Consider the following 13,113-nt stretch of genomic DNA (forward strand, 5'->3'; position numbering starts at 1 on the left):
TCAGTGGGAGACAGTGGGTCCTGGCACAGTATCATCAGTGGGAGACAGTGGGTCCTGGCACATAATCATCAGTGGGAGACAGTGGGTTCTGTCACATTATACTCAGTGGAGACAGTGGGTCCTGGCACATTATACTCAGTGGGAGACAAATGGTCCTGGCACATTATACTCAGTGGGAGACAAATGGTCCTGGCACATTATACTCAGTGGGAGCCAGTGGGTCCTGGAACAGTATCATCAGTGGGAGACAGTGGGTCCTGGCACATAATCATCAGTGGGAGACAGTGGGTTCTGTCACATTATATTCAGTGGGAGACAGTGGGTCCTGGCACATTATACGCAGTGGGAGACAGTGGATCCTGGCACATTATACCCAGTGGGAGACAGTAGATCCTGGCACATTATACTCTGTGGGGGACAGTGGGTCCTGGCACATTATACTCAGTGGGAGTCAGCGGGTTCTGGCACATTATACTCAGTGGGAAATGAAATGCTAATTTACATATAAGAGCCTCAGGAAAAATGGTAGGTATAACAGAGGGCTGTTTCCTTGAAAACAACAATGAAACAAGTCAGAAAAACTAGTATAAAGCAACAAGAAACTGAGCAAAAAAAAAAAAAGGAAAAAGGAAAAAGAACATAAAAAACCTTTAATACTTATTCAAGCTGGTGGAGAAGCTGCTGTATATAGTACCTGTGAGTTGAATGGAATTTGCAAACATGGCCAGCTGGATGTTCCAACTGCTTCATATCAGTCTCCCTTCTGCCATGCTGCCTTCAATCTGTAAAGTTTTCCCAGCCACACCTACTCTGTACCTGGTTGGTACATTTCACTGTCTGTATAGTCTGATATGCTCTGATTGGACAAGCTACACACCACATATATCCAATCAGAGTGCAACTGATCTCTTCAGCAGCGTTTGGAGGCGGACCTTAGCTACCAATCCATGATTAAAGGAACAGTGCAATCAGCAACTGCAGGTTTTATTTTATTTTATTTCTTTTTATTTTAGGGGTCAGACAGGTTTGGGGAGACTTAAGGTGGCCATACACGGGCCGATAAAAGCTGCCGACAGACCGAGTCGGCAACTTATTGGCCCGTGTATGGGGGCCCCAGACGGGCTTCCCCGATCGAGATCTGGCCGAAAGTCGGCCAGATCTCGATCGGATGGGGTTAAAAATCCCGTCGGATCGCGGCCGCATCTGTTCGTTGATGCGGTCCCGCGATCCGACCGCCCGTTTGGCGAACGCTAGGATCCGATCGTTGGGCCCTAGGGCCCACGATCGGATCAGCCCGATATTGCCCACCTCAAGGTGGGCATATCGGAGGGAGATCCGCTCGTTTGGCGACATCGCCAAACGAGGGGATCTATCCGTGTATGGCCACCTTTAGCCTCCCCTAGCCTTATTGAAAATCCGCTTATTCCAGGTTGAAATCCTTTTGGTCTCTGTGGACTCAATAAATATCAGATATATGTGTACTAGAAATTGATTTATAAGGGACTATTTGGCATGGTTCATTCTGCAGAACCAAGACCAGTGGAATGAAAAGTTGAACAATTGCAACAAATGAATAAATATAAACTGTAAATAGTACTTTGTTTTAAAGAACACTTTTAGTTGGGTTCTTACGCTTTATAGACCCTGGATCCTTTTGGTCTGGTTTAATAAATAAAGCCTCCTCCATTATAAATAACATGTGTGTGGGGTGGATGTATGATGCAAAGGTGCAAATCTATGGGATTTTTGTTCTTTGCCAGCCAGGGTTCCAATGCAGCTTCTGCTGAGACCATTCATAGTACTAAAGGGGATGTATATAAAAAATTAGAATGTTTCCCAATGAAGGAAAGTGTCATTCTAAACAACTATCCAATATACATTTATTACAATCTTTAATTATTATTACAACGTTATTTTGATAATAACCGCCATTGGAAGCAATATCTGTCTGCCCCTTTTTATTCTGTACCCTGTAGTTTTGACTTTTGAATCAATGTAGAAGAAGCCAGCTGATTAACAGACTTGTATTTGTGAAAGTCAGGGTTTCTTTGCCAAAAATCCTCAAGATTTAAAGCAGAAAACAGAGTTTCCCTAAATTAAACTCTTTTCCAATTTCACAACTATTGTGAAACATTTTAGATGCATCATAGTTTAATAAACATGGTCAATAGTGATGTGCGGGCAGGGCCGATACCTGTGGGTTTACTCGCGGGTCGGGCGGGTTCGGGCTAAACCCTCTCAGCCACTTGGCTTTCACTGCCAGCTTCCGACTTCCGGCTTCCCGTTTTATAGATGCGCGTCTGCTTGCCCCGCCCCTTTTGTGGTCATCGGCGTGGTGGCCTGGGTCTATAAAAGGAAGGTGAAGTTAGGCGCGTGCAGGCACGGATTGAGGGAGGTCGGATCCGGGTCGGATCCGGGTCGGGTGCAGGTCATGGAAAACTCGACCCACACATCACTAGTGGTCACTGTTTTAAGTTGAATTTGCAGCAAAAATTAATAATGAGTTATAGAGAATGTTTGTAAACATATGCCAAAGACACGATTCATGTGCATCATTATCTGTGGACTCATGTAGATTGCTGAGATGGCATCCATGGTGAGTAAGTTTCTGACCTGCTTAATATCTATTGTGTGATGCAAATCATCACTACAGTACATTCCCTGCTATCATGCTAAACCTAAAGTAACTATTCAAATTAGTGATTTTTCTGTAATTAAACCTGGTTTAATTTTTTTCTAAGGGAAAGCACCCTCTATAAAATGTTTCGATCCCCAACTCTCGAAACATGTACAGGTATGGGATCCATTATACGGAAACTGATTTTCCAGAAAGCTCTGAATTATGGGGAGGCCATCTCCCATAGACTCTATTTTTTCCATGGACCCATGTTAAAAAAGTTGTATACTGCCCTTTAACCCTTAATGATATGTTGCTGGCCTCTGTAGTTTAGAAATGGCTTTTACTATTTATGGTACAAACCCAAAGGGCATGGACACACATGCGGATTTTCTGCGCGGTCACGGTTTTTAAAAAAGCTGACTGCCCTGTAAATACGCTAGCGTCATGCACCATTGCCTAAGCTTGAAACCGCTAAGCGTATTTTTTTTAAAAACCGTGGCGCAGACCGCACCGAAAACGCGTGGTGAATCCGCACGTGTGTCCGGGGCCTTATGAACCTGTATGTAATAAGGGTTTATCCGGAAACCCTTTATACAGATAGCTCTGAATTACATAAAGGCTGTCTTCCATAGACTCAGAGGGGGTCGGGGAGGGGGTCGGAGGGGTCAGCGTCAAATTTGTCGTACCGCGTTCATTGTTTGGCGGCCCTGTTCAGGACTGTCTGTGGCCCGGTGGTCGGGGACCACTGTTATACAGGGTATGGAAAATTCTAAAATGTAAAGAAACATTTAACTAATGTTTTTGGGCACAGATGAATGACATGTATATAAAGTATTTATTGCAAAAACATTATGCTAGCTGCAGGGAAGCTATGAAACACTGAAAAATTGCTTTTTACTCTAGCAAAAGTTATTTATACACTATCAGAATTGTCAAGCTGCTGGGAAGCTTGAGTTCAAGAGGCCAGCATAGTTCTTACACATTCTACATTTCCTGCATAGATCTGGGCTATGGGAATTCTACAAATCTGTAATAGATGTTAAAAAACAACAAAAATATCACCTATAACATAGTAGCCGTGGAACGCCAGTGGCTTGGTGCTACAGTGGGTGTGTGTTTCCTGATATAGCTGAGAAAGCTGCTGCAGCGCAACCACAGTTGTGAAACCACACTAATGAGTAAGGAACTGCAATGCGATTTTGGTTTCATGGTGACCCCCAGTTACCTAAATGACACTTAAGACTGCACTGCTGATACCAGACTCCTGCTCTTTGCTTCTTGCTGTTTGTTCCTTGCAGAAGTGGTTAGTTTTCCCCTTCTTCAAAAATCAACAGAGTATTTTTTGGATTTTAAAGGCCTGTCTGGTACCCAGAGGATGAACAAGGTGTAGAAAAATAAGTTAATGTACAGAAATGTTTTAAAGGGGACCTGTCACCCAGACACAAAATCTGTATGATAAAAGTCCTTTTCAAATCAAACATGAAATCCAATTTCTATTTTTTATTAAAGCATTCATAGCTGTTACAAGCTCATTTAAACATCTCAGCTGTCAATCAAATATTGTCTGCCCCTCCTCTATGCCCGTGGCATAGAGGCGGGGCAGACAATTACATTCACTTTCCATTCAGCACTTCCTACATGTCACTGCTCTCCACACATTCCCCCAATCTCTTCACAATTTAATTGTGTAGCCAGGACATGGGGATGGACATCGGGTCCCCCATTCTGGTGCACAAACAAGATTCTGAGATGATACAAGGCTTGTCTTAATAACAGTGTCCACAAAATGGCTCCTGCCTGCTTGTTATAATTATGAATTCCCGGACTGAACGAAACAAGATTCAAATAATTTATACAGTGTAATTAAAGTTCATTTTGATTGACTAATGTGATAAAATAGGATTTGGAATAATTTTTTTGGGTGACGGGTCCCCTTTAATGGCCATTGAAAACCCAAGAGGGTTTTTTATTATCTTCTTAAGCATGGTGCAGAAAACTGCCCTATTGCTTACCATAAAAAAGTGACGAATTAAAGTTTTTTTTTACAAACCTAGAATAGTCAGCACTAAGGTCTTGTACATTGGAAATATAGAAAAATAACAACGTAAGGTGTGTACAAAAATACTGTTGTTCAGATGTTTGCAGAGAAAATGTGTTTGAAACCCTTTTAATTTTAGAAGCCCCTGCAGATTGTAGTGCACAATTCCCATGATACTGGAAATATAGAATCTAACTTCTATCTAGTCCAGATCTTTGCCAGGTAAGCTATTTATCAGCCTGTCCACAAACTAACATATCTTTGTACAATTTAAGTTTTCATTTTCACAGATCGTTCCAGTGAGATCTCTGTAAGACAGTTTGCTGGCTTTCTAAACACAGAGATTTTGGGTTGCAGTTCAGCAATTGCAGGAGGGTTGCAGGAAATCTTTCCCTCCATCAGTCTGGTGTATGTGGTCTTAATGTTAATCTACACAGCAGCTCTACTTTTGTACTTTATGCTTAAAAAATGCAACATACTGTACTGAAGCTGCTGAACCCTGTCCGCAGTTTGTAGGCGTTGACTCCAGATACTGGACCTAACCACTTCTGCCTTGTTCTGCCAATAAACAAGAAGTGTGCATTGCAAACATTTTAGTGTTAGACATTTGAAAAATACAGAAATACATAAAGTACAAGAAAATTTGGAGTGTTAATGGGCAATAAGTTAAAGATGTGAAAAATGCAGGGACAGCACCTCTGGGTGGTGGTACCCTAGTTCATAAAAGGGAAGGGATAACATGATTCAGCCTCTTTCGTTTCATTCATTTAAACATAAAATTCACATACTGGATGGTTAATTACAAAGAATTCTTTATGACTGCAGATGGGGCAGCACAGTCTGCAAAATGTATCTACTGTACATGTACTTCAGTGAAAGAAGTGGGTTTAATACTTGTCTGTTTTAAAGGGGTAACAGCCAGGTTTGGACTGGGAGTTAAAATTGGCCCTGATATTCCAAGTACACAGAGGTCCATACAGCCTCCCACCAACCCACAGATTATGGTAACTTTCTATGGCACCGTACAGCAGCCCTACTGGCATTTTCCAAAACACACAGATTACCGGTCAAGGCCTGAACGCAGCTATCATATTCAGGCCTTTAAAAACATGGTGGATGGTGCTAAACAGATTGATTCTTTTGGAGAGATGTGTAATGTAGGATTGGTTTATTTGAAGGCTAGCTTCTGTAGATCGGTCTAGTGTGTGAGAGATAGCAAAGCAGCCATGGGCTCCACTGAGGAGAGATGTCACCTGCCATCAGAGGGTTTCCTCACCTTCTGCCATAGATGGCATAGCAAGTGGGTGAGCTCAAGGATAGAAAGTTCCCAAATTGGGGGCCTTGTATTCTGGAAAATGGGCACCTCTTGAGTAAGTACTATCTCAGTCTCTACATTATCCTCTGCCTGTGCCAGTGCCATCAGGGAAATACATATGTCAAGTGCTGTGAACTGAATATTTTGTGTACCAGCCTAAAGTAATATGTGTGTGAGATATTTTTATAAGTCTTTTGAAAGTGGTCTGAGGTAGAATCAAAACAAATAAACAGTTAACTGGTGATCAGGGCCACCATTAGAAATCACGGGGTCCTGTACAATAAATTTTTTGTCCACCCAGCCTACTCCATACCACAGTTAAAAGACCACACAGAAATCAGCGCTAAAAACGGCAACCCCCCCAACACACACAAGTTAAAAAAAGCTGAAGGTCAGGGCCCCCTTATACGTTGAAAAAAAAACTGTGGTGCCAGGGCCCCCTACAAAAGTTTTTTTAAAGTGGTGATCAGGCCCCCCCCTATAAGTTAAAAAAAATAATTGTTGACCAGGGCCCTCCTATAAGTTAAAAAAAACATTGGCACCAGGGCCCCCATAAAAGTTTTTTTTAAAGTGGTGATCAGGGCCCCCCCTACAAGTTAAGGGCCTGGCTATTTGGAAAAGTACAGCACTGCCCCCCCCTTAAGGCCCGGACCTGGTACACTTGTACCCCCTGTGCCCCCCTGATGGCGGCCCCGCTGGTAATAGATGTAGATGTGAAATGTGTGTGAGAAGTAAGTGTTGATTCCTTCCTCCAATCCTACAGTGAGAGCCCACATGAGAGAGTTGTATGTAATGTCTGCTTTAGTTGCAGTTGCCACTAGCCATACAAATAACTAGTCACTAGTGTGCTAGGGTCATTGTATCTAAAGCAAGTACAACATACAAAATAGTGTTACATACAGTGGATAGTGCCATTTTCCAGCAGCATGGAGCACGTTGTTCATTAATCACTAAGCTGATATGACAAACAAAGATATGTTAACTGATTTCCCTTGTACTCCTCTTTTGAAAGTAGATTAAAGCATGTTTTATCATAATTATAATACTGTTTCCATGTCTGTAATTTATTCTATGAAAACACTTTAATAAAAAAATCATTGTTTTGTGTAAGTACTGTTGTACAATATCTGAGCATATGTCTGGGGAAGGGTTAGCTGAGTTACACTTGAAATAACTCTGCTTTTCTGCACTAAAAAAACTTTCCTTTTCTCTGTTGAAGGTATTTGGGACCAGTAGATGGGTGCTAAGGGGCATGAATTTGACACCAAGGGCTCTAGCCCTTTTGCTGGTAGAGTTTGTAAATGAGGCCCACTGACACTACTACTAATATTGTAACGCCAGGACCATAAACCTAGCAGTGGCATAGCTAGGACAGGGGCTGGCCAGTGGTCTCTTTACTGAAGCCCCATTCTATACTACTTCCCCATGTGCCTGCCTGCTGGCTTCTTTGCAAGGAACAGCAAACTATATAAGAGAACCCAGCAACGGTCCAGGCCCCCATGTCAGCGTTGCTGAAATGTGTCAGCACTATATAAATATCAGAAAGAAATAAAATACATTTCTGAAATGCTGGAAGGCATAAGACCTCTGGAGCAGATTTATCAACCATCTTAGTTATTACTTACTGCTCATAATAAAAATACAGTTGGTATTATAATTACAAATTTTTTTATTTAACAATATATTTTCTGTGATAGAAGTAACTCTGCATTCCATAGTTTGATATTTAATATGTAAATCCTCCTCATATTCCTGACAAGATCTTCTGTACAGACTAAAAAAAACTTCTTATCCAAGTTTCACAGATACTGTGCACTTCTGAATACAAACAGTGATTCTTTTACATGCACTCCACCTTTATAGCACCACACTAATTTACCATCAAAATACATGTGAATGTAAATAGGAACTATTTATTATATATTATTATATTAATATTACTGTACACAAAACTGAACCAACTTCCACTATTTTCATAAAACTGTTTTTGCCTCTGGCTGCAAGTTGGATAAATAGAGAGCAAAATACAAGTTCCAGTTCCTGTTTTATTTTGTGATGCAAGGGATTATTATAAGCCTAATGTTCTTCCCTTTTTTTTTTTTTAGCAATTATCCTGATGTCAAACCCCCTTCTAAATGTTATTATCAAAGATTTAAAGGGCTTTGCCACTATTGTTGTCTAAAGCTAGAATAACACACTTTAGATTAGAGCTTCTGTATTTGCAGCTGCTATGTTTTTCTTTACACCTGCTGTGGCGTTCAGAAGACCAATTATGTACTTTAACCCTGGTTCCCAAAATTCACTCTAATTAATGTATAAAGACCCTCTAAGCCTTACACTGAGTACTTTGATGTAAGCATACAGGGACATCCAGTTGATATAGAATTCCAGATAAGGAACCAAACTACTGGTCCACATCATCAATTCTATTTTCCCACCATTTATCAAACAACCCCAGCATTCACTATTTTCACCTTTTCTCCTTGCTAACACAACACCAGTAAGCCAGTGGGGGAGGTCAGGGAGCAATATGGGCAGCGGTTCTGGGTCAGTGAGGCCCACCATTTTTTCCCAGTGTCCTGCTGGTCCAGTCCAGCCCTGGACACATTTAAACTTTGCCAAACTCTGGCTATGAAACTTCAAAAGAGGCTGGCACAAGCCTGGACCCACGAAGTAGTAAAGCCGGAGTCAAGTTGTAAAAAACTTAAAAAAGCTTACATTTTATTTTCCATAATTAAGAAAACAGGCCTGACACATTTCGTGTCTACCAGGGACACTTACTCATAGGCTAGACATTAAACAATACATGCACAGTATTTAAAAGGGAATTGGCCAATGGGAGATGAGTAGGCGGAGCCACCCGTTGTGTAACTCGAAGAAAAGACTACATATCCCAGAATTCAATGAAATTGACCAAGGCCAGAGCGTTACATGGTTTATCTTAATTATAGAATACAAAGTATTAGAGTAAAATATGTGAAATACATAGTAAATTAATAAAGGGAAAAAGAGAAAAAAGGTTAATGACTATTAGACATAGCAGGAAACGTCAAAATCAAAATTTAGACCAAGGAGCTGTCTTGTACCTAGGTAAAAAATCCATTTGGTCTCCTTTTTTAGTAACTCTAAATAGATATTTCCACCCCTTATACTAAGAACTGCTCTATCTATACCAGTGACTCTTAAAAAAGATGTCCTATTATTCCATTCGTCAAAGTGTCTAGCCACTGGTGTTCGTGATTCCTCATTATTGATGTTAAGAATGTGTTCTCTGATACTATCTTTTAAATGTCGACTTGTTTGGTCCACATATTGTTTTTTACACTTCTCACATGTTAAAAGATAGATTAAGTTTTTTGTATTACAGTTAATATAATGTTTATTGTCATAGTTTTTTGTAGTGGTAAAAGTCTTTGTTGACCTAGACCTGCATGGCACCCTTAAATTCCTGATTACGGCCATAATCGATATCTGGCCGAAAATATTCCAGATGGTTGGTCAGTGATGTGGCCATTGGCCCGACCATCTGCATTACCATGTTGAGATGCTATAGTTGGGACATAGGGCCCAAGATCAGATCAGAATATTGTAGCCCGCTCGCACACCCTGGCCTTCGGCAGTTCAGCACCTGGTGCACGGTGTTGGAGGGATCGGCACCCTCCTCAGCAAACGATCCAAGAAAACACTGGCACTCAAAGGCAAGCAAATGCAAAATGTTATACCCTTCCGTATTTTATCCTGCAAACGTGCAACATTTCTGGGTCATGACAAAGGGGTCTGACCCCGAAACGTTGCACGTTTGCAGAATAAAATACGCAAAGGTATAACCCTGCATTTGCTTGCCTTTGAGTGCCAGTGTTTTCTTGGACCAAGATCAGATCAACCAGATATTGCCTGCCTCAAGGTGGGTACAGTATATTGGGGAGAGATCCTCTCCTTTAGTGACCTTGCCATCAGGGGCGATCCTGCCCAATTTGCCGCCCGAGGCGGCCTTAGTTTTTGCCGCCCCCCATGTCACTCACCTTCAGCGCCGGTCGGGGGGTCCACATCGCTAGTGCAGAGAGCGCAATTGTGCTCTCTGCATTAGAAGAGCCGATTTCCGGGTTGAAAACCAAAAATTCGGCTCTTAGTTACCAGGAGCGGCATTTTTGCCGCCACTGGCAACCAGGGGGGCGCTGCCGCCTGAGGTGAGTGCCTCAACTCGCCACATTGGCGGAGCACCCCTGTTTGCCATAGGAGTGGATCTTTTCATGCATGGGCCCCCTTAACCCCAGACAGTGGGCCCAACCTCTTCTGCATATGTCTATGTCAATCGTATAGATTCTATGTATTGCAAACTTGCTACATTTTAAATTTTGAAAAATATATAACAATATAATATATATAAAAAATATATAGCAATATAAGATATCATGTATAAAAAGATATCATAGGATTTCCACAAATGTTGTGGTTATGAGCAATAATATAATAATTCTATATTGCTCATTATTTAGTTTGGACATACTTTTTTGTGCTTCTTCATAACTCCCACCAAAAATTGTGACACCAAATAGTTATAATTCAGTTTTTTAATTGTACTAGGCAAACAAACAGAATGTAGCGAGTAACTTGGGAGAAATTGTGATAGGAAATGCATTGCAGACATAAGTGCCTTATAAAATATTTATGTTGAAATGTAATAGAAATATGCACAATTCTGATTTTTTTCACCCCTACGTGAGCACTTTTCCCTTTGTTCATATTTAAGATTTGGAAACCCATATAGCCATGGGCGTCCACAGATAGGGGCAAGGGGGGGGAACTTGTACTTGTACCATTAAGAACCTGCAATAAGCTTATAAAAGGCTTACATCTTATGGTCAGCACCCCTTCATATAATGGACCATCCCAATGACTATTCTACTGCTCAGAGCAGCAGTCTGGATTTAGCTGCGCCCCTTCCCTCTGTGAGACGCTTCCTGCTCCTCAACTGTGTGTGGAATGAGAGAATCAGTATAGAAAATCTTCTCCTGATAAAGCAGCGTCTTTCCAAGGGCAGATGAATGTGAAGCCGTTGTGTTAAGCTTAGAGTGTGAATGCCAGTGTATATATGTGAAACCAGTGTCAGACTGGCCCACCGGGATTCCAGGAAAACTCCCTGTGGGCCCACGTGTCAGTGGGCCCTCCTGCTTCTAAAGATTTGGCTTATTTTATGGCCATTCCCTATTTCTATGAGAATAAAGAGGCTAAATAGATGGAATAATAGATTATAGTATGTAAAGAAAAGAGAATAGGAGAATAGAGGTCAATTGAGGAGAGGAAGAAAATAATGCTTAGAGTGGGTCTAAGGGTTTTTGGTGGGCCCCTGGTGTCCCAGTCCATCACTGTGTGTAACGCTAACATGGGCTATACAGAACAAAAGGAGTTAATGTCCAGCTAGTGATAGGAGCATGGGTTACATGTGACTCAATACTTAAGGTCAGGGCCTTCGCTAAGTGGAAGATTTCCATGAAGGGTGTAGTAGAACTACAACTCTCAGGCTACTATGCAGTAATTATAAGAATAATGATGGACGCCATGAGGCATTGTAGTCAAGCAGTATTAGGAATCCCTGGCAGATATACATTGCAGTGGTCCGGATCTCACCCAGCGGAGTGTTCAGGGCGAAGGAGTTTATCCTGACGCCCTATCTAGCTGTGGTCCCTTCACGTAAGGCAATCTAGGAGCCTTGGGAAGCTACTCCCTGCTACAGATCCTCGATGGAGCACAAAGCTGCGCTTTCTATCTGAGCTTTCTATCTTTTTTTTTTTTTTTTTAACAATTCGTTTTTATTTAGTTTCAAATGTACACATTATCTCTGTATCATTGACTAGTTCCATAGTACACATTGTACATTGAATAAAATAATATGGGATGTTATCAAATAAACATAAACATCAATTGAGTAACAACTTTGCAGTGTCATTATTTCCAGGATCTATATGCATTCATTAAAACAACATTACCAGTATACAATTTCAATATTATATCCACAAATGATCCCACTTTATGTTAAAGGACCAGTAACATAAAAACATTTTTTTAAAAAAATTCATTTCTACACCAAGGCAGTTTTAACTTTAAAATCTCAAACTCTTTATTAAGAAATAACTTACTGAAACTCTGCTTCCCCTCCTCTTCAGAAAAGTCGACAGGGCGACCATCCATCCTGCAGCGCTTGATTTCTCCTCCTTGGCTATTCTACTGACACTATGACAGCATGTGAAGGAGCGTGGGCTGGGCAGTATAGAGCGAGCACACAAGGCACTCGGCTACTACTCAGAGGATCTATTTACAATGGGAATGTTACCCACTTGCAGGCTACACCAGGCACTGCCAGCAGCACCAGCCTGCCTTGTGTAACTTACACTGGGCTGGGCTCAACTCCAGGAAAAGGGAGCAACGGGGAACTGCTCAGGATCCCCACACTTTTCCTGTCCCCCTGCCCCATCCAATCCCGGTGGGAAAAGTTTTCTCCTGCTGCCGCTCACATCTGCTACTTAGTGGCTGCTGCAACTAAGATCTGCGGCTTAGTGGCGGCTTCAGCTCAGTCAGCACCAATAGAGCTCCCAGTTTGTGCAGCTCATAAAATAAAATAATTTAACAATTCTGTACTGTACTAGGCCCTGTGCACCCTGGGTGCAGTTATCAAATCTAATAGCACTGTTATTATTGTTGATATACTTTATACGTCTTACAATAATATATTTTATAAGTCATACAATATTTTACATGTGTTAAATACATATTAATACATATATATGTATACATATACATATTAATGTAATTGTCTTTTTAATATCCAGTCAACTGAAAGACTATTTATTCATTTTTATGCTTTAATTTACAAATAGCCTTAAATCTTTTAGTCCAGTAAATGGGTTTTTTTTCTGGCCTCCTTTGAGGGCTAGTCCACACGGGGAGATAGCGACGCGTTTGCGGTCGCGGCGACAAAGCGCCGCGACAGTCGCCGCGACCGGCACAGGCGACAGTTTTGTATGGGTGCCTATGTAAAAACGCCTGTGCTAACCACACGAGGCGATGCGCTTTTCAACAGTCGCCTGAAAATGCCTCGCCAGGCTTTTTCAGGCGACTGTTGAAAAGCGCATCGCCTCGTGT

General features: G+C 41.5%; 1 protein-coding gene across 1 annotated transcript in view; it reads left to right on the forward strand.

Annotated features, from left to right (window-relative positions):
• rap1gap2.L (RAP1 GTPase activating protein 2 L homeolog) overlaps positions 1–13,113 on the forward strand; it is a 443,489-nt gene that overhangs the window by 61,219 nt on the left and 369,157 nt on the right. The window lies entirely within an intron of this gene.

Source organism: Xenopus laevis, chromosome 2L (genome assembly GCF_017654675.1).
Source record: "Xenopus laevis strain J_2021 chromosome 2L, Xenopus_laevis_v10.1, whole genome shotgun sequence".
Lineage (NCBI taxonomy): Eukaryota > Metazoa > Chordata > Amphibia > Anura > Pipidae > Xenopus > Xenopus laevis.